This window comes from Natator depressus, chromosome 22 (genome assembly GCF_965152275.1).
Source record: "Natator depressus isolate rNatDep1 chromosome 22, rNatDep2.hap1, whole genome shotgun sequence".
Lineage (NCBI taxonomy): Eukaryota > Metazoa > Chordata > Testudines > Cheloniidae > Natator > Natator depressus.
In genome coordinates, this window is record NC_134255.1 from 11,401,205 (window position 1) to 11,423,506 (window position 22,302).

Genomic DNA, 22,302 nt, shown 5'->3' on the forward strand with positions numbered 1-22,302 from the left:
AAAAAAAGAGTAGAACCTGAGGGCTTATATCCCTTCAAGGCATAATCCAATTTCTAACTAAATGGAGATAGGAAGAAACTTTCCCTAGATGCAGACTATCCCATACCTATGTATGAGAGGGGTCAGTGGAGGAAGGGCATCCTTCCAAAGTAGCTGCTACTGGCTACTATGAAAGACAAGATTCTGGGCTAGACGAACAATTGGTTTGACCCAGTATAGCAGTTCCTGTATTCCAAAATCAAACCAGGTTCATTGGAATAGTTCCCAGAGAAGTCACATGATTTACATGACGGATGTGCTGAGCCTACCCCTTTATGGTCAGGAAAGTCACCATCAACTCAGCAGAAGTAATTCTTTACTGACTTCTCAGAGAGATTTATTGACAGACTCCATATGTTAGCTGAACTCTAAAGAAAATAGGGAAGAAAACAGAAGGACCAAAGCATTGTCCCTGTGCCTGTCTGAATCAGTGGCCTAGTACAATGGCACCTTCCCCCAGTAATTGTGGTCTGTCTCATTATTGCATTGCCTTTTATTTTACAGAATAATTATATCCAGTTTGTACAAGGGGAACATGTTTTCCCCTCTGGTTGTTGTGTCAGAGCAGAAGCTTAAACCCAATCTAGATCCCAGCAAACCTGTGGGAAAGGGCACGAACCCATTCAACCTGAACCCTGCTGATGGGTTTGCAATGAGAGTCAGTCAATAGGAAACTAGGTACATTCAAACTTCAGACCTATGAACGTATGCAAACAGGCCCTGACAAAAAGAAAAAAAAACAATTCAGAAATCTTTTTTAACTTGAGCATGGAAAGGTTTGTTTTCCAGTAGAATACCCAGTGCTAAAGCTTTGCAAGTTACCGAATAGCAGAAGCATTGGGTGGTCTCCTGACCTTGCCAGATTTCTAGTCCACCCATAAAGGATAGTTTTCTGGCCCAAGCATTACCTCTGAAATATGTGGACTGCCTTAGGCTGCAGATTCAAATCCCAGCAGGTGCAGCTCTGTCCTTTATTCTTTTGAGAAAGATATGCTCAGTTCAATTCCCTTTACTCTTTAGAACAAAACCTTGCTACAGGCCTTTCTACGCTACCTGGGTATTAAAAATCTAGTGACACTTTTCATAAGGCTAGGAATTTGCTGTGGACCAGTTGTCTTCCAGCACTGCAGACTGCCCCATTGATTTGTATCAGTTGGTTGCCACCCTTACCCCAGAAATGGCTTCATTTCATTGATGCTATATGAAGAATTTGCAAATCTTCTGGATGATGGACATTAGAAAAATGTAACGTTCCACAGATGTGCTGGTCATTTTGGATAAGCCTCAGGTGCTCATCTGAATATTGGGAGGGTGCTGATCTGAGCAGAAACCTTTGAGGGTCACAGATGTCCTTCCTCGATCTTCACAATTTCTTACATGTCCACCTCCTGCTCTGTGGTCCAGTAACTACCTCCGTCATTCTCAGCCAGAGCTCTTCACTGCCTCTTCACTCCCCTCTCCTCCTCCCACCCCCCATCCTATGCCACCAGGGACAGAACAAAGCAGTCACTGTTAGGAGAGAGAGAAGAAACACTGCAGAAATGTGATTCACCACCCACACATACATATCTGCTCTTCCTTTCTTTAGATAAGCAAGACTTTAACTATAACCATAGCATAGATAGGGACACACCATAATATTTATTATCTAATTTAAATTTTCATTATATTCTATATTAAAGAATGAAGACTTTGACAAAGGGCCTGAACTAATTGCTAATTATGCTATTTTGCAATCTTTTTACAATTTTGTTCAAGAAGGATTAAAAAATCTGCTCATTATTCGTTCCTCTTGTTGGCAACCTCAATACAGGATCTCTGCTCTTGTGCTTAAGGCACAGGAATGGGCCTCAGGAGAGTGGTGGCGAGCTGGCTCTGCTACAGATTGTTCATGTGAACTTTGTCATGTCACTTACAGCAGGATTTTCAATAGTTCCTAAGTCCTAGGAGGCAGAAGCAGCTTAGGGTTCCAGGTGGACCAAATTTTTAAAGGTGTTTAAGCTCCTAATTTCCATTGATTTCACTAAGAGTTAGACTTTAAATACCTTTAGAAATTTGCCCCCAAGTGCCTAAGTCACTTTTGAACATGAACTTAGTCACCTAAGTCACTTAGGCATGTTTAAAAAAAGTTACCCTTAATATCTCTGTGCCTGGTTCCTATCTGTAAAATGGGGAATAACGATACTTCCTTTCTTCTACCCGTTGTTGGTCATTTCTAGTTAATTTGGAAACTCTTCAGGGTAAGGATTGTCTCTTACTATGTGTCTGTACTGTGCCTAAGACAATGGTGCACTGAACTTGGCTTAGGCATCTCGGTACAAGTAATCATTAATTAATTACTGAATGGGCCATGGGGATGGGTGTGAGTCTTTTGCACCTACGCCTGGGTCAGAATTGAAAGGCATTGGCAGGATGAGGTAATGACAACCTTACAGCACAGCAGTGGAAATGAATCTGTTCTGTGGATAAACTGGAGGCTTGAGTCTGCCGACTGTTTCCAACCCAGCAGCTTTCACCAGTATTGTACAACTCCCACCAAGATTTAAAAACTATTAAAAAGAAATCAAACAAATAAAAATACACTTGTGGCTCCTGGGAACAAAACCCTCATTGGAATGCTCTCTGGACCTTCCTTGTGGTTTCTCTTGGGACCCATGAGCTAGTTTCAAAGCTGTCAGCTGTTCAGAGTAGAGCAGGGAGACATTCTTTCACTCTGGTTGACCTAGTGTCCTGTGAGTCACCCTTGCCGCTTGTCTCTTTTCATATACTGTATGCCAGTGACCAACACCGGGGGCGTTCTTGTCTGTTTCATGGCTGTTGCTGACCATCTTGAGGATAAATTAAGCACAAATCAAGTGTTCTCATGGATGAATGCGAGGAGCAACAAAGACAGGCTCCAGATGGCGGATCCACCTCAGTGGCCAAACTCAGGCCACTGCAGAAGGAACTGTTTGGAGACCAGATGTGTCAATATGATCAGAAAGCCACTGAGGTTCTGTCATTAGGAACTATGGACAGATGCCCAGTGGGAGGCGGCAATCTGAACACAGAATGCTACAGCGTCACAGGCTACATGAACCCATCAAACCTGTCACCCAGTCGCTACGCTGATTCTCCCAGAACATCATGTCGTAGGCGAGGTCTTTGTCTTGATCTTCAAGGGGCTCAGTGATGCGGGCTCCGGCTATCTAAACCATTGGCCAGGGCTCTGGGATGAGGACCAGAGTTGACAACCCCGTACCCCAAGCACACTGCAACTCTCCGCCACAACGATAAAGCTTCTCTGTGCAGGAGACAGAGCCTTCTTGGGGACTGGCCCAAGACACTGGAACGTTATTCCCACAAGAGCTAAGAACCATCACAAATCTCCATTCCAAGCACACGTCTTCAGTTTGCTTACGCTAAGAAAAAACATGGGCCGCCGACTTTTAAAAACAAAAATCCACCCACGATTTTCCTGGTGTGGGGAACATGGGAGAGAAGAGAGACCCAGGTGTGCTACATGCTAGTCACATCACTTCATACGACGCTGGAAGGCGCTCATATGCCACAATGATGGAGGCAGTATAAGAACTGGAACAGAATGGAAGAAAAGAAAGGGAAAAGTCTTTTCATCTGCTTCTGGGTAGCAGTAGCGTATTTTGAACTGCATCTGAGAGGTCACTATTTGAATCTGTTATTCACTAGCTCTATTTGCGATGGTGGTTGTTTTAGGTTGCTATTAAGTTTAATTTACGTAAAACAACACACGCACCTTTTTATACAATGGGAACATATCTCAGTAGGTAGCTACTGGACTCAGTGATTCCTTCTCCCTGCCAGGTGACAGCAGTATAACCATTTGTAACCCTGACTCCTGTCATATGAAGTGCACTTACCAGCACTCCTGTGTGTGTCACCCTTATTATATGGTATATTAAGGATGGTGAAATTGGGCCCACACTATTATGGAGCAAAGTAGAAAACACAACACCCAGCACTAAGTATAATAACGTAATAGGATAAGTGAGAGAGTGAAGCAGCAGGATGTAATAGATGCCTTAGGTACTTCAGTGATGGGGCGCATATATTTACCTAGATAACAGAAAGCAGGAAAACGAGGGCACAGGGGCACTTTCGTGCTCCAGGAGGTAAGTGTGGGTGAATTGAGAATGCAGCAATGTGGGACACTATAGAAAAAATAATAATACCCTGGGTTTAGCCCTGTTCATCCTGCAGTTTTGGACCCCTGGGTGCTTTATACACCTCATAGCATAGTGCTTTCCCCTAGCTGTCATCTTTCCTAATATGTTTTCCCATTGTGCCACTTAAACATCATCTCTGGACAGTGCTTTGTGCTTTGTTAAACCTGGAACGAAGGGAAGATTAGCATCATCTCCAGTCTAGTTTAAATGTCACCTCTCCACCCACCGACACTGAAATGCGGCCATAGCAGGGATAGAGGCATGTGCATGATTTACCAAGGACCAGCAATGGTCTGTGACATTTGGGAATGGAGCCAGCAGGGGCTAAAGCAGAACTGATGATAGTGAGCAGGGGTCTGAGGATGCTGTGTGCAGGGGAGTGTGTGCGGGTGTTGATCAGCCAGGCCTTATCTGGCCTCTGAACAAAACCTTCCCAAATGTCTTCTCCTTTGAGAAATGTTTAGGATATATTGGGTTCCCTATATGCTCAGAGGGGGCCCTCCCCACTTGAATCTGCCTCTGCCATGGGGTCGGTCGTCTCTGTGGCACTGTTTCTGTATGCCGTGCAGAGGCCTCTGCCAGGACCGGATGCCTGGCAATGAGGAAAAGCAACATGAGCTGTTGAAGTGAGGCCCCCACACTCTGGCACAAAGGCAACCCTCTTTACGGGAGGAGCAGGATATGAATCTGTATTTCCACAGAGCCGGAGGGTGAGAGCTGGTGGCCTTGGACTGCCCTTCATTTCATGGTTGGGACATCCCTGGTCTAGTCCATTGTGGGATGTCCCCCTTCCCCAACAAATGGAGTGACTGGGAAGAAACTCCCAGGGGGAAACCAGGTCAGAGCTCTCTCCGCTTCCTGCCCCACTGGCACCTCCCCCCCAGCAGCAGATGGAGGCAGTATGACTTCCCATATGTAGTTGTCATCGTGCTGAGCAGTATAGCGATGGCAAGAGGCTATGCGTTGAACTGCATACTTCCTCAGGCAAGTTCAGACGGTTTTCTTGCCAGCCTTTAGCATGTTTAACATTGGTTCTCCGTACCCTCCTTTGAAGCTGTTCTTATTTTCATGGTCTTTTTGCTGCTCTGAGTCTGGATTGCTTAGCGCTGACAGGGCTGCTCTTGGCCACTAAGCTTCCTTTACAGTTTTACTGTCAGTGGAAATGGATGCTTATCTTATTTGCTGACTTGGATTGAGAAAGGTGATGGCTCATATATTCTCCGACTGAAGTGAGAGTCATGTATTCTTTTCTGCTAACACAATGACTCAGATATTCTCTTCCTCAGTGGTGCTTAGGATCAGGTTAAATGAACCATTTAGATGAGTTGGAGATAAAGGCCCAGATACAGAGGTGATGTGTAATATGCCGTTATATCATTTCTCTTTGACTCAGGCTGCCTTACATTGAGTTAGACTCTCTTACACCCACCTACACCCACTTACTGATATCAAAGGGGACCGAGCTGGCTTCAGTTATAGTGAGGAGCTCAAAGAAGTAGTAAGAAGTGCAAGTTAAAATAGCTGTCGCCCTTATGTAATTTACACCTTACAACTTGCTTTTCATGCTATATTCTTCTCTCCTGACCCCACCCCAGCATGCGACTGTGGCCTGGTCTGCAGTACATGGTTAGGTTGACGTAAGCTACCTTGAGTCGACCTAGCTGGGGAGTGTCTTCACTTAAATTTGGCTCCTGCCTACGAAAGTGCCTCTCTGCACCAATTTAGTAATACCGTCTCCTCGAGTGGCGTAGAGTCAAGCTCGATGTAATTAGACCGAAGCGGTGTCAGTATAACTACTGCGTTGCTTACTTTGACTGTTACGGGCTTTCAGGAGCCGTCCCACAATGCCCCACACTGGCAGTGCAATTGATACAAGTGCTCCTGTTGTGGACGTGCACCGCCAACCCAAGGAGTCAAGAATGCACGTACACAAGCGATGTAATAACTGTGCTGGCTGCATGCTGACATAAGTTAGGGCAACGTAATTTTGTAATGTAGACATGGCCTTAGTCACACAGACTTAGACTCAAAAGGCCAAATTCCTTTTCTTTGGTTATAAGATTTTGGGGTGAGATTGTTTATTATGGGCCAGATTCTCAACTGAGGTAAATGGACGTAATGCCATTTGAATCAATGGAGCTATGCCAGTTTACACCATCTGAGGACCTGGCCCTATAATTGTTAAATGGACATTACTAGGGATAGGGGAATTTAGAGTGTGTGTGTGTAAGACCCATGACGTTGGTAAACCTTTCATTTGTTTTAAAGGGATTTGGGACTAACCAGCCTATGTTAAAAAAAAAATGTATTTTTCCTCTGTTTTGAGGGATTGAGGAAGGACAGGAGAGGAGACCTTTAGACTAAAAAGGGTCGAGGACCATACTTTGAACTCAGTTGCACCAGAATGTTAATCCATTACAGTAAATGGAGTTCCTCCTAGTTTAAACCAGTGCAAATGGGCATCCGAATTTGCCCCTGAAATTCTAAATGATTCCTTAACAAAATCTCTGAAGAGAAGTGCTACCATCCAGAACATTATCTGTATTTCTGAGTTGGGTGGAACTGTATTGGGGCCGTTAAACTCCAGTTTGCCCTTTATTTGTTAATCCATTCCCTTCAAACCGTGTTAGTATGTCAGGGTCCGGAATTTGTCTAGGGTTGATATATAGACTCAGATGATATTACTTGTCTTGTGTTAAATAAATGTCCGAAGGAAATGGATAATAAAATTCACACCATAGTTCAAAGGATTGCCAAGATGGAGAAATCTGTTGAACATACTCAGAAAGATGCACAGTGCAGTTTTCAATAATAGAATAGGGGACGTTCTTCTCCTCCCCCCCCCCAAAAAAAAAAAAAAGAGAGAGAGAGAGAGAGACCGAAACTTCTAAAAATTGGTATAGTTCTTTATTTGGAGAAAGTATATTGTTATACAGGAAAACAGAATTTTAAAAAAAATCCCATGGTAAGAAACTTAAAAATTTTAGAGGTGAAGGAAGCTTACAAAGGACACTCAATCCTTCTATAAATTTGTCAGATTTATTAGGGAAAAAAATCAATTTTAATCTTATTTCAACCTACACAAGTGAAATCATCTTGCTCGCTTAAAAATGGTCAAAAAAAGTTTCCTTGGAGTTGTACATTTGCTTTTTCTTCCCTGAGGAACATACACAGAATTTGAATCCAAATTAAGGAGAACTCTATCCTTTATTAAGGACAGCACCACTCCAAAGATGTAAATTTGAAGATTTAAAATCAGAATTTATTAGATCTGAGGGCAGTACTATAACCATATTTCCCCCCTGCCAACTTCAGAATTATTAAAGGTGGAAATAAGTATGCCATTTTAGATTATGTTGATACAACACATTGGTTGGGTGCCAAGTCCTTGTTTCCCAGGGATTAAGAGGATGATATTTTATAGAAATTTGTATTTACCTGAGTTTTAGTTAATCTTTGTCAAATTATTTGTTCATGAACTGGGTTACACAATGTAACACTGCTACTAACATTGTAACATCATAGGTGTTTATATGGCCTCCATCACTGTAATGCCTGAGCATCTTAGAGTCTTTAGTGTATTTATTGTCATAACACCCCTGTGAGGCAGGGCAGCCCCCTTTTATGGATGGGAAACTGAGGCACAGCGACTCTAAGGGCCAGATTTTTAAAGGTATTTAAATGCAAATACCATTAAAAATCTGAACCTAAGATGCTTACCCAAGGTCATATATGATGCTCATGGCAGAGCAAGGACTTGAACCGAGGTGTTCCATGTTCTGGGTTTGTGCCCTAACTACTGCACCATCCTTCCTCTCTACTAGGCTTTGCTACATAGAATAATAGAAATGTAGGACTGGAAGGGACCTTGATAAGTCATCTAGTCCAGCCCCCTGCACTGAGGCCGGACTCAGTGTTATCTAGACCATCCCTGGCGGGTGTTTATTCTTAAAAAACCTCCAATGACAGAGATTGTACAACTCTCTAGGTAATTTGTTCCAGTGCTTAACTACTCTTATAGTTCGAAAGTTATTCCTAATGGCTAACCTAAATCTCCCTTGCTGCAATTTAAGCCCATTACTTCTTGTCCTGTCCTCAGTGGATAAGAAGAAGAATTTATCCCTCTCCTCTTTATGACAACCTTTTACATACTTGAAGACTCTTACCATGTCCCACATCAATCTCCAGACTAAACAAACCCAGTTTTTTCAATCTTTCCTTGTAGGTCATGTCTTCTAGACCTTTCATCATTTTTGTTGCTCTCCTCTGGACTTTTTCCAATTGTCCACATCTTTCATAAAGTGTGGTACCCAGAACTGGATACAGTACTTCAGTGCTAAGTAGAATGGAAGAATTACTTCTCATGTCTTGCATGCAACACTCCTGCTAATACATCCCAGAATGATGCTTGCTTTTTTTGTAATAAACAGTATTACATTGTTGACTCATAAGTTTTGTGATCCACTATGACCCCCAGATCTTTTCCTGTAGTTCTCCTTCCTAGGCAGTTATTTCCCATTTTGTATGTGTGCAACTGATTAGTCCTTCCTAAGTGGGGTACTTTGCATTTGTCCTTATTGAATTTTATCCTATTTATTACAGACCATTTCTCCAGTTTGTCCAGATCATTTTGAATTCTAATTCTGTCCACCAAAGCACTTGCAACTCATCGCTGCTTGGTATTGTCTGCAAACTTTATAAGTGTACTCTCTGTGCCATTATCCAAATCCTTGATGAAGATATTGAATAGAACCAGACCCAGGACAGATCCCTGCGGAACCCCACTTGATATGCGAATGGGTAAGAGTAGTTTCAGCAGGTGGAATGTGATTCCAGCCAGAGTTGGAAGTAGGGACCACTAGCAGCCCTCTTTTTGTGGAGAAAACACCACGGGATATTTAATCCACAAGGAACCTCAGTTTTAGATCTCATCCAAAGATGGATAACAAATAGCCACGTTCAGACCTGCCTTGTGCGTGCTTCGAGCTTGAAAAGGCGTTTTACTGCAATGTGGGAACCTGAGTGTCAATGTCAATGTGTCACATGACAAGCTTCAATCAGATTTTAGGCTGCAGTGTGCAGAGCCCAGAGACCATTTTAACTGCATTTACACTAATTTGCTTCTTATAAGAGATGCTGGCTACTTAGCATTATTGATTCCTCTTGACTTATTGGGTGCATTAGTTGCCATTGACCCTGGCATCCTGTTGGAACAGCCTGGCGTCTCACGTGATGCTGTCTGGCTTTGTCCTTGCTCTGAGTCAATTCCTGTTGTACTCAGCAGATGTCTTTTGTTCTTCTCAGAAAAGAATTTCTCATCCAATTGCTCTGAGGTTTTACTGGGTGTGACCCCGTCAGACTTATATTTTTGATGCTATACTCCCCTGTAGGCCAGACTGTCTCCATCTCCCCCCACCCCACCCCCCCTTTAGTCAATTTTACTGCTTCTGCATAAGCCAGAAGGAGCCAACGGGTTGGCTGGATCGTTCCTGAAATCATCATAGTTCTTTTCTGAAATGAAGCAAGGGAATGGATTAAAAAATGACTGAAAGGGCCTGTCTAGTGTAAATCAATGTGACCCCATCACTGATTTCAGTGGAGCTATGTTGATTTACTCCAAATAAGGACTCGACCCTCAATGCAGAGGGTTTATGTGGGACTTAAATGGTACCCTGGCCATCTGAAGGCCCTCTTGCCATGGCTTAATTTCAGCCTATTTAGCTTCAAAAAGCTGCAGAATTCAATATCTTCTTCTAATGCCTATATGGAGGTAAGAACTAGGGTTTTGCCTTGGATTTTAAGATTTCTTTATTATAGGCCCCAGCTGCAAATTTCCTAGTATGCATAAAACTTTCACATAGTTTGAAGAGGGAGTGATGTAGGAGGGTCTATTTCTAGGGTTTTGGTTCTACCCCTGGTAGAGATGGGGGTCTGTCTGTGTCACAGTCTGAATTTCCCCAAAGGTCAGGAGCATTTGGATCCAGGATCCTAGATCACTGCAGGGGCATGTGTTCATTACACTGTGTAACTGCAAACGTTTCTGCTCAACAGCTTCTGTATGCTTGATTTTTTGTTTGTTTTAAATTGCAAATGTAAAAATGCAATAGGGTCTGATTGTTCTGCAGTTACTTCTGATTTGCAGCTGTGCAGGTGAAATCGGAAGCAGACCAAGTCTAGTCAGTTTCATTATCTTCCAGTTGTATTATTCCTTTTCTAACTTACTATCCCTTTGGCTCAGTAACGGAATATTGTGTTTCATTAAAATCTTACTATTCCTACTTAAACCACCATAAATTACTATGTTATCACCTTCCGCTACTGACTGCATCTTTGTTCGTATGAAACCGGTTTTGGCATGAATATATGTTTTTGATTGTGAGGTGGGGTGGTAAAATTTAAAAAAAAATCTACTAAAAGGAAAACTGATTCTGGTGGTAAAGGAACATACCTGTTATTACTATAGAGGCACTCCCTCTGCTGGATGTATGTGGAATTGACTGCTGATAAAAGTGTTTCAGACAATAGAGCTATAGTGAGTCCGGTTGCAATGTTTTCACTTTTATTTTCCTGATGAAAAGTCTGATTTTAATCTTGCTTTACATCAGAATTACACCAGCATAATTCCATTGTCTTGAGCGCAGTTACTCTTTCTTTGCACGGGTCTAAGTCAGCAGCATTAGACCACCATATTTTAAACCTCACTTGCAGTACGTCACGTCTTGCAACACAGACAACAGGGTGGTTGATCCTCCGTTGCGAGGCACTTTGTGCCATCATTTTCCCCTGTGCAAATTAGGGGTGAAATGCTGCCGTTCTGATTTTGTAGCGTTTCAGCTTCACTTTGTTCAGGTGAAAAGGATGACGAGGTGGAAGTTTGTTTAGAATCAGCCCCAGTGTGCCCGCAGGACCTGTTGTGTGGGGTGCAAATGGAAGAAGGGGAAGGCAAAGAATGCTCATACGTGGTGGCCTGAGTCACCTGTCATTTACACAGGTGTGAATCAGGAGTAACTCCACTGAAGCCCATGTGATTTGTAAAACTGGCAGGTGAGATCAGACTCAGACCCTGTGTACAGAAAGCAGACCCAAGATGCCAATTCCATTCCAGATCCTAACTTTTCCCAAGGTTATGTCGGTTCAGGTATGGCAGGGTTAGCTTGTCTCAAAACGGTCACCAGCCAAGTTCATGTCCCACTTTGGACTTCATTTTCCAGGATTTGGGTCTAAAGGCAATTGAGCTGGAGACCTGTTGCTGCCTAGTTGTCTAACATATGCTTTATTGCCCCAGAGCTTTCCTCTTCCTTCTGCAACGGTAATCACTCTGGAGCTGGTTACCTCCACCAGGCCTGTTACGGGAGGTGGGGAGGTATTTTGGAAACACAATTAGTTGCAAACTGGGGTGCGATCATGGTGGAGTGGGACTGGGGTGTGCAGCTCCCCCTTCTCTGCTAAAAGCACAGGGAGAGCTCCCCTCCCTGCCTAGGCTTGGGTCAGCCCTGTGCCCCTACAGTTCTCCATCCTCTTTGGCTGGGGCGATGAGAGCACTTCCTGCTGTTTCGATCTGCTTCAGCCCCGGGTGCAAATTGAGACTGAAATTAAAAAATATGGGGTCAAACCCAACATTATCTACAGGAAATTGAGGTTGGGAATCAGCTGGGATAGCAGGGACAGAACACACCCTGTAATTCCCAGAGCACGGAGGTTGTTGACTCTTACACAGGCCATGGAGGGGGGGGAGAAGTTTCCCTTCCTATCCTTGCCACTCAGCACCTGTAGAAGGGCCAGGTAAAATATGAGCCTCTAATATTGTGTCAGCAGGGGGGAGATGTGTCTATATAATGTTGGAATGGGAGGAGCCATCTATTAAGCTATGTATTGTGAAATTTAAATGATGCCAAGGAACGCAGAGCATGGGAGAGTGCTTTGTCTTATGAATCCATATAAATATTAAACCTGTCTTTGGGCAGAATGAAGTGGCCACATGGGCCAATGGATGAGGCACTCTCTTGGAATTCAGGAGACGGGTTCTTTTATTGGCTCTGACATGCTGCAAGGCTTTGCTTAAGTCTCTTCACCCCTCTGTATCTCTCTTTCCCCGCTCACCCTTTGTGCCTGTCTTGACTATTTGGATTGCAAGCTCTTTGGAGCAGGCACTGTGTCTTGCTATGTATTCTGTGTATGTACAGTGCCTAGCGTAATGAGGCCCTGATCGCAATTGGGGCATCTAGGCACTACTGTAATGTAGATGATAATAAGGCAACTTGCCAACTACTTAGTGTGCTGGCATTGAATCATCGACCCCCTTTGCCAAAAGAAGGAGGCTGAGCCACTAGGGGAGTGTTGTGAAAAGAGAAAACAATCTGAATATATGTGTGGAGATTTCTGATTGAAACCCCAGGCTGTGTCATAACGGATCCATCTTCCTTTCAGGTAGAAAGTTCCCAAAGAATAATAAATTCACTCCAGGTCTGAACTGCATGCAAAATTGATCAGACTGCAGGAACCTCCAGAAATCACTTGTGTGTGTGTGTGCATGCACCCCATCCGCAGCACGGCTGAGGAGTCTGTGTGTGCACTGAATATTTTTCCCTCTCTCGCCTGCTTTCTCCTGCACCTGCCTGCAGATGCCACAGAAAATTGATTTTTATGAAACTAAAAAGGTGAACCATGGCACGAGGCAGTTCGGAGCCATCTGTCTTGTCAGGACCGTAGTTGCAGGGAAGCCGCAGAAGGTGGTTACTTAGAATTATTCATGAATAAAGAGACAGCCAAACTCCAGCCACATAGCCATCCTCCTGTGTGTGGGGGAAAAAAACAAGCTTATTTTTCTATAAGAATTAGGCAGCGAGTCTGGGCTTTCACTCACACCAATTGAAATCTGGGCAAACGATACATCCAAGCACATATTTATGAAAGGCCTGGCATTGCAAAGGTGCTGAGGGCCTCCCCAGAGGGACTGAGTACCTGGAGCTCCCATTGACTTGAGCAAGAATTATGGGTGCTCGGTACCACTGAAAATCAGACTAGAAATGGATTTAAAAAATTCAGAGACAGATCCTGACCTGTGACCTAGCCCCTTTGTGGAGCTCTTGTCTCCCAACGGGGCTGGAAATCAGCTGGATCTCCTTACATGGGGACTCCCCTGGCATAGCCAGCTCCTCTGCTGCCGTCAGCGCCCCTAGTCGTCACCAGCCAGCACATATCAGAACAACGCTGTGCTGGGGCTGGGGTGGAGCTGGACCCAGACTCAGGGCGCCACAGCTAACTGTGCCCAGCAGAAGGTTGGTGCAGTTGAGAATCTAGTGCTTAAAAATCCCCCACTGTATCAAGCAGAGTATGAAGGATACTCCAGGCAAAAAATGGCCGGTTGCCCACGGTATGAGGATAGAGTTAAGGTGTTTTGGGTGATCTTAACTGTTCATGCTTTTCAGCACCTGTGTGTTTTGTAACATAGCCCGGGTTTCCAGGTATTTATATCTATTCTTCCTTTCACCTCACTTGGATTCCCTTTGTTTAGCTATTTGGCTTTCTTTGGTTTTAAACCGACTCCTCTTTATCATTCATTTTTATACTACTTTTCTTTTCAGGTTGCATTGGAATATAGAGCCAGATCATCAGCTGCGATAAACTAGCATAACTACGTTGAAGGCAAGGAAACTTCAGGTTTACACCAGCCGAGGATCTCGCTGATAGTTTTACCCCCTTGATCATGAAAAGGTGGGTTATCTTTGTGTTTTCCCAGTAACATTCTCTGTACCTTGGTTTGCTGAGGAGCTTTGACTTCCAGGCTATAAACTGTACTGTTTGGATTTCAAAGTGGGAGAGACTGCACCTTCCTTTGTTATTTCAATATTGTATCATGCTGAAGGCCTCTGTTTTGAGATCATGTCAGAGATTACAAAGCCCCCAGAGCCCTTTTCTGTCCCTGAAGAATCAATCAACCTAAACTAATTCTTTAATGATTACTTTTTCTACCAAGGAAACAAATTCAGGCATACACACACGCATCCACCCCCCAAAAAAAGAGAGAAAAGGAAAAAAGAAGCTAGTAGCTGAGGGGAACCTTGTCTGGTCAATGAAAGGAAGAGACGGATGTCTGGTGCCATGGCAATGGAATAGGGATTACTTTGCTCTGGGAAATAGGTTCCTTTTTTTTTTTTTTTTTTTTATTCCAGTGCTTTTTCTCAGGCAGCTAAGAGTTGTCACTGAGCCTGATGAGAGGCCCATTTAGAGGAAAACGAGGTTTTCTGAGTAGAATTGAATGCCTGCTTTCACAGACTGCTGCTTGAGCTGTCTGCTTTGCTTTTAAGGAAAAGAGGCATACCAGTGCCTGTGTTTGTTTGGAGCACTTTCACAATCAATGTATGTGTGTGTAAATGTGTGTATGTGCGAGAGAGAGAGAGAGAGCATGCAAGTGCAAGTCCATATAGATTGAGGCCGGTGGAAATGAACGACATTAACAAATTACTTGAGGATTGTTTTGATGGTTCAAAAATATTTCATGATGCTGGATATTGTGTAGAATCACATAAGTGCAGGCTTAGCACTTTACCATCATTGGAGCTGATCCTCAGATGGTATCAATTAGCCCAGATCCATTGACTTCAATGGAGCAGCTCCAGTTTACACCAGCTTGAGGGTCTGGTCTAAAGCTGATTGGGAATTTTTCGATGCAACATTTTTTGTTGGAAAATGCCAGTTCATTGAAAAAAGAAAAGGAGTACTTGTGGCACCTTAGAGACTAACCAATTTATTTGAGCATGAGCTTTTGTGAGCTACAGCTCACTTCATCGGATGCATCACGAAAGCTCATGCTCAAATAAATTGGTTAGTCTCTAAGGTGCCACAAGTACTCCTTTTCTTTTTGCGAATACAGACTAACACGGCTGTTACTCTGAAAACAGTTCATTGAAACTTTTTGTGGGAAAGGGTCTGGTTTCAAGCATAGGTGCTGGAACGAGGGGTGCTGAGGACGCAGCAGCACCCCTTCGGTTGAAGTGGTTTCCATCACAGATAGGGTTTACAGTTTGGTTCAATGGCTCCCAGCACCCCCGCTATACACATTGTTCCACCGCCCCTGTTTTCAACTTGAAAATTTTTTTGCAAAAAAGTTTCACGATTGGCGAAACATGTTTGTTTTGACTCTTCCAAAATGACAAATCCAGTTTGAAATGATGTCTCCTTTGGACATTTAAGCTATGTGAATTTTGACGTCATTGAAATGATCAGAATGAAATATTTCAATTGACCTGAAGGGGTTTTGTTTTTTTTTTTTTAAAACCAAATTTTCGGTTTGCAAAAAGTTTTGCTATTTTGACTTGCTGTCCTGATTTGGGATGGGAAATTTTTTTGTAGGATGGGAAAACTGCTTCTTGTCCAGCTTCAATCTGTTCCATTAGCTACTTAATCCTCCTAACCATATTTGTGAGGCAAGGAGGTGTTAATGGGGCCATTGACAGATGGTAAAACATGGTACAGGGAGGTTAAGGGACTTGCTGAAGTCATACAGGGAGTCTCCAAGCCAGCTAGTATTAGAACTTGGGAGCCCCTAAGCCCCCAGACATGCCCTGTGCTCAGCCCCATGCTGTTTCTCAAATTAGAATTGGAAAGGCCATCTGACTCCTCCTTTCCAAGGATAAGATTGTTCCCTTCTATGCTACAGAGCCGCTATAAATCAGGAGATAACTCCATGAAGTCAGTGGGCTTGACTTTCCATTGCTTTGGGCCTTTTGAAGTTATTAAAACTTGTGTAAAATGGGCCATGCCCTCAGCTGGTCTAAATCAGCTGAGCTCCATTGACAGTCATGGAGCTGTGCCGATGTATACCAGCTGTGGAATGGCCTAGCGAGTGACAAGTGCTGTGAATGGTACTTTGTTAGTAACTTATGCCCAAATTTCACTGGTGTGCATGACAGCTCAAGAGGCAAGGTGGAGTCAAACAGAAGGGGGGTGTTTATTTTGCACCTGTGTTCAGGTTGGCATTGTGCCCATACACAACTCCCTACTGAAGCAGGCCGCTTCTACTGGGAGGAGGAACAAGAGAAATGCGGGAGAGTGGACAGTATGGGCAAGTGTATCAGAAGTGCTTAAGCACAGAGACGACACCCCCTGACTACACCCACCATGGTATAGATTCTGAAGTTCATGGTGCACCAGGTTTGCAGTGTGTCACTTCTAAGAAAGGCCAGGATTAGGGTGACAGTGTTTGTGCTCCCTCCTTTCCTCTCCTAGCCATAATAATAATTTGAGGGGTATGTGTAGCCTGCTATCAGTTTTACCCACTGGGCCAAATTCAGCTCTGAATAAACCGGTGTGACTCCAACATCGACTTCAGAGGAGATGCAGTTGCTTATTCCAGGGCTGAAATTAGGTTATTATGCTTGAAATGTTTTAAATCATGTCCATCATGATGATTAGGTGTCCTGTAAGAAACCACTCTGCCCTGTGGTAGAAGGATGGTGGCTGGACTGGGACTCGAGATCTTAGCTCCTGGGACTCAAGATCTTAGCTCAATTCTCAGTGCTGCCACAGTCTCCCTGTGACACCTTTGGCTAGCCATGTGATCTATCTGCCTCAGTTTCCAGTCATCAGATTGTATGTTGAATCTTTTCCTAACACCTTTTGTCTGTCTTGTCGATACGTATGTCCAGCATTTAGCACAATGGGGTCCCAAACTTGGTTAGGACCATTAGTTGCTCTTCTAATGCTAATAATAATATTGTACCCTCTCTTTTTCCTGTATGTGTAGAATAGGCTTCATAAGCCCTAACACATTTACTGCATTTGTATGTTGTCTGTCCAGTCTGGAGTGAAAAAGAGCTCCTCTCTCTGATTTTCTAGGAAGCAACCGAAAATAAGCTCTCATATGGTGCTGTGTGGGGAAAATGCACCAGGACTAAAAACTGAATGTAATCCTCCTTTTAAACTGTTCGCAACTGTGAAACATAAAATCTCTGTCCAGGTAAAAATGTCTAGTAGTCATAGCAACAGCAGAACACCTATTTATTTGTGGATTTGCATTTTCACTGATTTATTTCACACATTGAAGATCAATTTGTAATAAACAAATAAATACAAATACAAATAATTTGTAATAGACCTTTTTTAAGGTCAGGCTTGACAAAGCCCTGGCTGGGATGATCTAATTGGGGATTGGTCCTGCTTTGAGCTGGGGGCTGGACTAGATGACCTCCTGAGGTCCCTTCCAACCCTGATATTCTATGATTCTATGAAAAACAGGAATTCGTTGAGAGGGTTTTGTTTTTGTTTTTAAATTGAGCAAAACCAGGGTTGGGTTACTTTAGTTTGTGGAAAATAAAAGGGATAAAACAGAAACCTCTGTTTCTTTCAGTGGCTTTTCTTCTTCCCAGAAATGTGTGCACTGAGGGAAGTGTGGGAGTGTGATAACATGACTAATATGTGTATTTGCTGCCTGGTAGAGAAACCTTAGAGGGTAAAGCTGAGCGGAGGTTTAAGCACAGTGAAGCTATGAGCCATCAGAAATGGATGCTCACTTTGGCCCATGCTTGATTATTTGCACACACCTGCTGCTAAGTAGACATACACAGCCAGTGCTGGATGGCTTTTGCTGCTGTGACCATCATACAGAGTCAGGGAATGCCCCTAGGCAGGGCTGATAAAGGTGAGGGATAGCGGGGACAGTTGTACTGGGCCCCCTAGCTTGGGGGAGCCCCAAAAGGTCTGTAACTGGGGTGAAATGGGAGGAGGCAGAGCGCCAGTGAAAATGACGGACCAGGGCCCCAAATTTCTTTCAGTAGGCCTTGGGCCTAGACAGTGAACAATAACCACTGGTAACTTCTTGCTTTTGACCTCTTAGTGATCCAGTTATTGGTGTGCCAAGCTGGCAAGAATTAAAATGGGGACATATGGGGCATAGTGTGTACATTGGACTAACTAATGAGTGTGCAGGTGTGCTACTACCCTCTGCTGGGCGGAATGAAGACTACTCAGCTGCACATCATAGGCTCTGTAGTGCCAATAGATTCCCCTTTAGCTCTAGTGGTAAGGGCCTGTGCAATAATAATAACACATTTTAAACTTTAATGACATTTCCCATCAAAATTTGAATTTTGAAAATAAAAGGAAAATCTTCATGAAATTTTTCTCCTGTTTTTCAGCCATCTCTAACTAATACTAATAGCCCACACAAAGATCTCGAAGGGCTTTAAAATGGGTAAATATCCCTATTTTAAAGATGGGGAGACTGCCTCTTACATAGTTGTTTGAGGCTGATTCCAAACATTTCAGGTGTGGCCAGCAGCTTTGGATACTTCCGTTTTTGGGTTTCCATCTTAAGACACCTGGGGCCTGATTTTCCAAAGTGCTAATCTCCCACACTTCCAGTTGAAATCAATGCTCAGCCCCTCCAATAGTCTCAAGTTGTGTGCAGAAAAAAGGTGGTGCCCCAAATCACTGGCCACTTGTGAAAATATTGGCCTAACTAACTTGCTGAAGGCCATAGAGTGAAACAACAGGAGAGGGGACAATAGAATCGAGGAGTCCTGACTCTGTTTAGTGCTCTGTATGGATTACTCTATTCTCTCTAACTCCGTTGCCTGCTGGTAAATCACCTTTTAGAGTTTACAGTTAGGAGTTATGCTAAAATCTGGCTATGTCTACATTTGAGCTGGGAGGTGTGATCCCCCGCTTGTGTGGATGTACCCAAGCTAGCGCACTAAAAAGAGCAGTGTAGCTACAGTAATAAGGGCGGCATCTCAGGCTAGCCACCCAAGCACAAGCCTGCCCAGACCCCAGGGTATGTACTTGGGCGGCTAGCTGCCCCTGCTACCCTGGCTCCATGGCTGGTTTTAGCATGCTAGCTCAAGCAGAGCTAGGGTAGGTATGTCTTCATGAGCTGGGAATCGCACCTCCCAGCTCAAATGTTAGATGTAGCCTCAGTGGTATTGATTCACAAGGGATTTGCCATGTGTGTCAAATTTCGGTGTAAAACGTCTGTTTTCCAACCAGATGTAGTCTGCTCATCTGTGAATTTCGCCTTCACTTTGAGTTTCTTCTTCAACCACTCTCCTGAACTCAGTCAAAGTTTGACCTTGCCCAAGCAGAATCAAGTGTTGGGCCAACTTTTGGAAGGCTGGAAAATATGGGTGTTTAAGGCGGGATTTGTACAATCAAGCAAAATTGGAAACCGAATAACAGGGAGCAAAACTAGACACACAAGTGTGGAGGGAGCCTGAGTATTTCTCTGATTGGTTACAAAAGCATCATTGCTTTATCATGTTGCTCTAAAGCAGGGGTCTCAAACACATGGCCCGCGGGTGGCCCACAGGGTTATTTTCTGCCGCCCACCAGCTCTCCATGCCTCCCCCACCTCCCCCAGCATTTATCTAGAGCGGCTCCAGCCTGGCGCGCACCGGGGTTTTGGAGAAGGGGTTGGAATGGGGGCAGGGAAGGGGTGGGACGAGGCAGGGCAGGGGCGGGGCCTCATGGAAGGGGTGGAGTGGAGTTTTGAGACCCCTTCTCTAAAGGTTGGTCCCTCTCTGTGCCAGGTTCCCTGTGATAGATGTGGGTGACTAAGATTGATGGCTGTAAAATAAATAGTGTTGATGACACATTATATAAGGCTCATTAAAAATTGCGAGTGTGACAGATGCTTGGGAAGGCATCAGTCATTTTCTTTTTTCTATTAATATGCATTTCCTTGGCTCAGGCTTGGACTGTATTCAAGAAATGTGTGACAAGGGGCCAGCAGCAGACCAGAGAAGGCTTTTTGCAATTTAGCAGATTTGAGCTGAAAAAAAAGTGCATTTTGCTTTCGGGTTGGACATTTTGGCATAAAGTGAGCTTAGGTTTGCGTCTTTAAATAAAATCAGACCTGGTTCCAGGTCAAATCCTGAGCTGGTGTAAATCAGAGTGTGGTTCCTTAGAAATCAGTGGAGCTTTGCTGATTTACACCAGTTGAGGATCAGGCCTGGGAATAATATTGGGGCGGGGGGAACTCAACAAAAACCCAGCCTCCAGCCATAAACACAATATGGATTAAGGCCGAAACATTATTAAAGCAACTATCTCCCTTCAGGGCAGGTTTGCTTTATAATGCTTTCTTGATTACACTTCCCCAAATCTGGGAGAAGTGAATAGTGGGCTGATTATCCATGGACCATGATCTAAATCGGGATGAAACTGTTCCCATTGTAAGCGAATGATGAACTTTGCATATTCATAGGAAGGGAAGAGTCACTTTCCTCCTTAATACTCCTCCTCCAGACCTGCTTGGGGCCTGATCCAAAACCTATCGAAGTCAATGGGAGTCTTTGTTTTGGCTCCTCATGTGATCCACATTCCCATATCTGACCATGAAAGATTTGTTTTATATATATTAAAAAAAAAAAACTTGAAGAAGCTTCTGTAATATTAACAATTAAAATGATCACAGCCCAAAATTGCTGCACAAGGTACACTGAAAGAACCCTAAGTAGCCAGATCAATGACTTCAAGTTCAGAATAGGTAGCCAGAGCAGATGAAGAAGAAAGCAACAAAAATGCTATTTCCATGCAAACTTCCAGCATAAGAAAATAAGCAATAGAAGATGCCAATTGTATAATATATTAGCAGAATTGTTTCCAATTGGTTAAAAAAAATCTGAGAGGTGTCCAAATCCTTTTATATAATGCTACTGTGGGGGTAGACATTGATAGCTTCACTCACATTAAGTACCCATTGACTTTAATAGGACTTCATATAGAGTAAAGACATTGCTTTACTGTGAGCATTACTGGCTGTTGGTGGATAGAGTCACAGAGAATCAGACTTCGCAAAGGGATTTGTTTTGGCAAATACACTTCATAGAGGGCCACACTTGCTTAGTATTGTCAGCATACCATAGACTATTTGAACAAACGCACAGCATGCATTTGTCTCGTGATTCAGCTATGACAGACTTTTCTCCCAGCTTTTTAATTAGCACTCATTTACTAAGCATTAAACCATCTTTTCCTTTAACATAAAGATCACCCCTAGGAGCCACACATTCCAAAAGATAATTGCACCTTGTAATTCCGATGCTTCAACAGTTTAGACTGAAATATTGATGGTAATATTCCAGTGTTGCCGGATTGGGTTTTTTCTGAGCACATTTACTAATCTTTTAAATATCTCTGTGTCATAAACTTTAATACAAACTCCAAATCCAGTTTGGCAATAAAAGTTTAGTGGTTTTGGATTATGCTAATCAATCAAAAGCATTTCAGGCAGATTTCTGTTTTCAAAGATGAAAGAGGCAGTTAACATAAAGTATTATAAATACAAATTTATGATGGATCTACATTAGTGATTGAGGAACCTCAAGAAAAAAAAAAGGGGGCTAGATTATAAACTTGTAACACTACTGATTTGCACAAGATTCTGTCTTTATGGCGACTGAAAGTTTTCATGAAATCTTTAGTAGGAATAGAATCAACTCTGAGCTGTGCCCCAGGAATTGCAAATGGGTATGTAAATCTAATGAAAGTATACGAAAAAATCGGGAAAATCACTGGAAAAGAAAATCACACTTAAACCCTGGCCTCTTGAATAGCAGTCAATGGCCAACTTTTCTGTTTGTGTGTTGGAGATGGAGGACCACTAAAAAGTGCATAGTAGAGAAACAGCATTCGGTCCTGAATTTATACAAGATCTGATGGTTGCTGGAGGGAATGCAATGGGGGAAAGCATATTTCTCCTCATTTGGGAGGGATTCCCTAAATTACAGTGAGTTGCCTCACAGATCACTGAATTAATTGATAGATAAATAAATAACTGACCTTCATTTACCTTTAACATTGACCTTCTATCTCTTAGTGGTTCTAATGGGACTTCCAGGAAAGGATTATTGTCTTTTGAAAAGCATCAAATGAATTTCACATCTTCTAGTCTCAGACAGCTGGTCTTTGGCACAATTATGGAGAAAGGGTAGAATTCTCAGCTACAGAATCAGACAGTCTTATTCTCACACAGCAAGACACAAGGGGCTCTCACTGAAATCAAGGGGAGTTATTTGTAGTTTATGCAGTGCAGTTGGGAGCCTTTGTTTTGTAGGATGAGCAATCTCCTGGTTATGGACAA

The 22,302-nt window shown here is 43.3% G+C and overlaps 1 long non-coding RNA gene across 1 annotated transcript in view; it reads left to right on the plus strand.

Annotated features, from left to right (window-relative positions):
- LOC141976067 (uncharacterized) overlaps nucleotides 1-22,302 on the plus strand; it is an 88,933-nt gene that overhangs the window by 54,409 nt on the left and 12,222 nt on the right. Inside the window, exon 3 of the long non-coding RNA XR_012636061.1 lies at nucleotides 13,808-13,937. This is a non-coding gene — a long non-coding RNA (uncharacterized LOC141976067). The remainder of the gene's footprint in view (nucleotides 1-13,807; nucleotides 13,938-22,302) is intronic.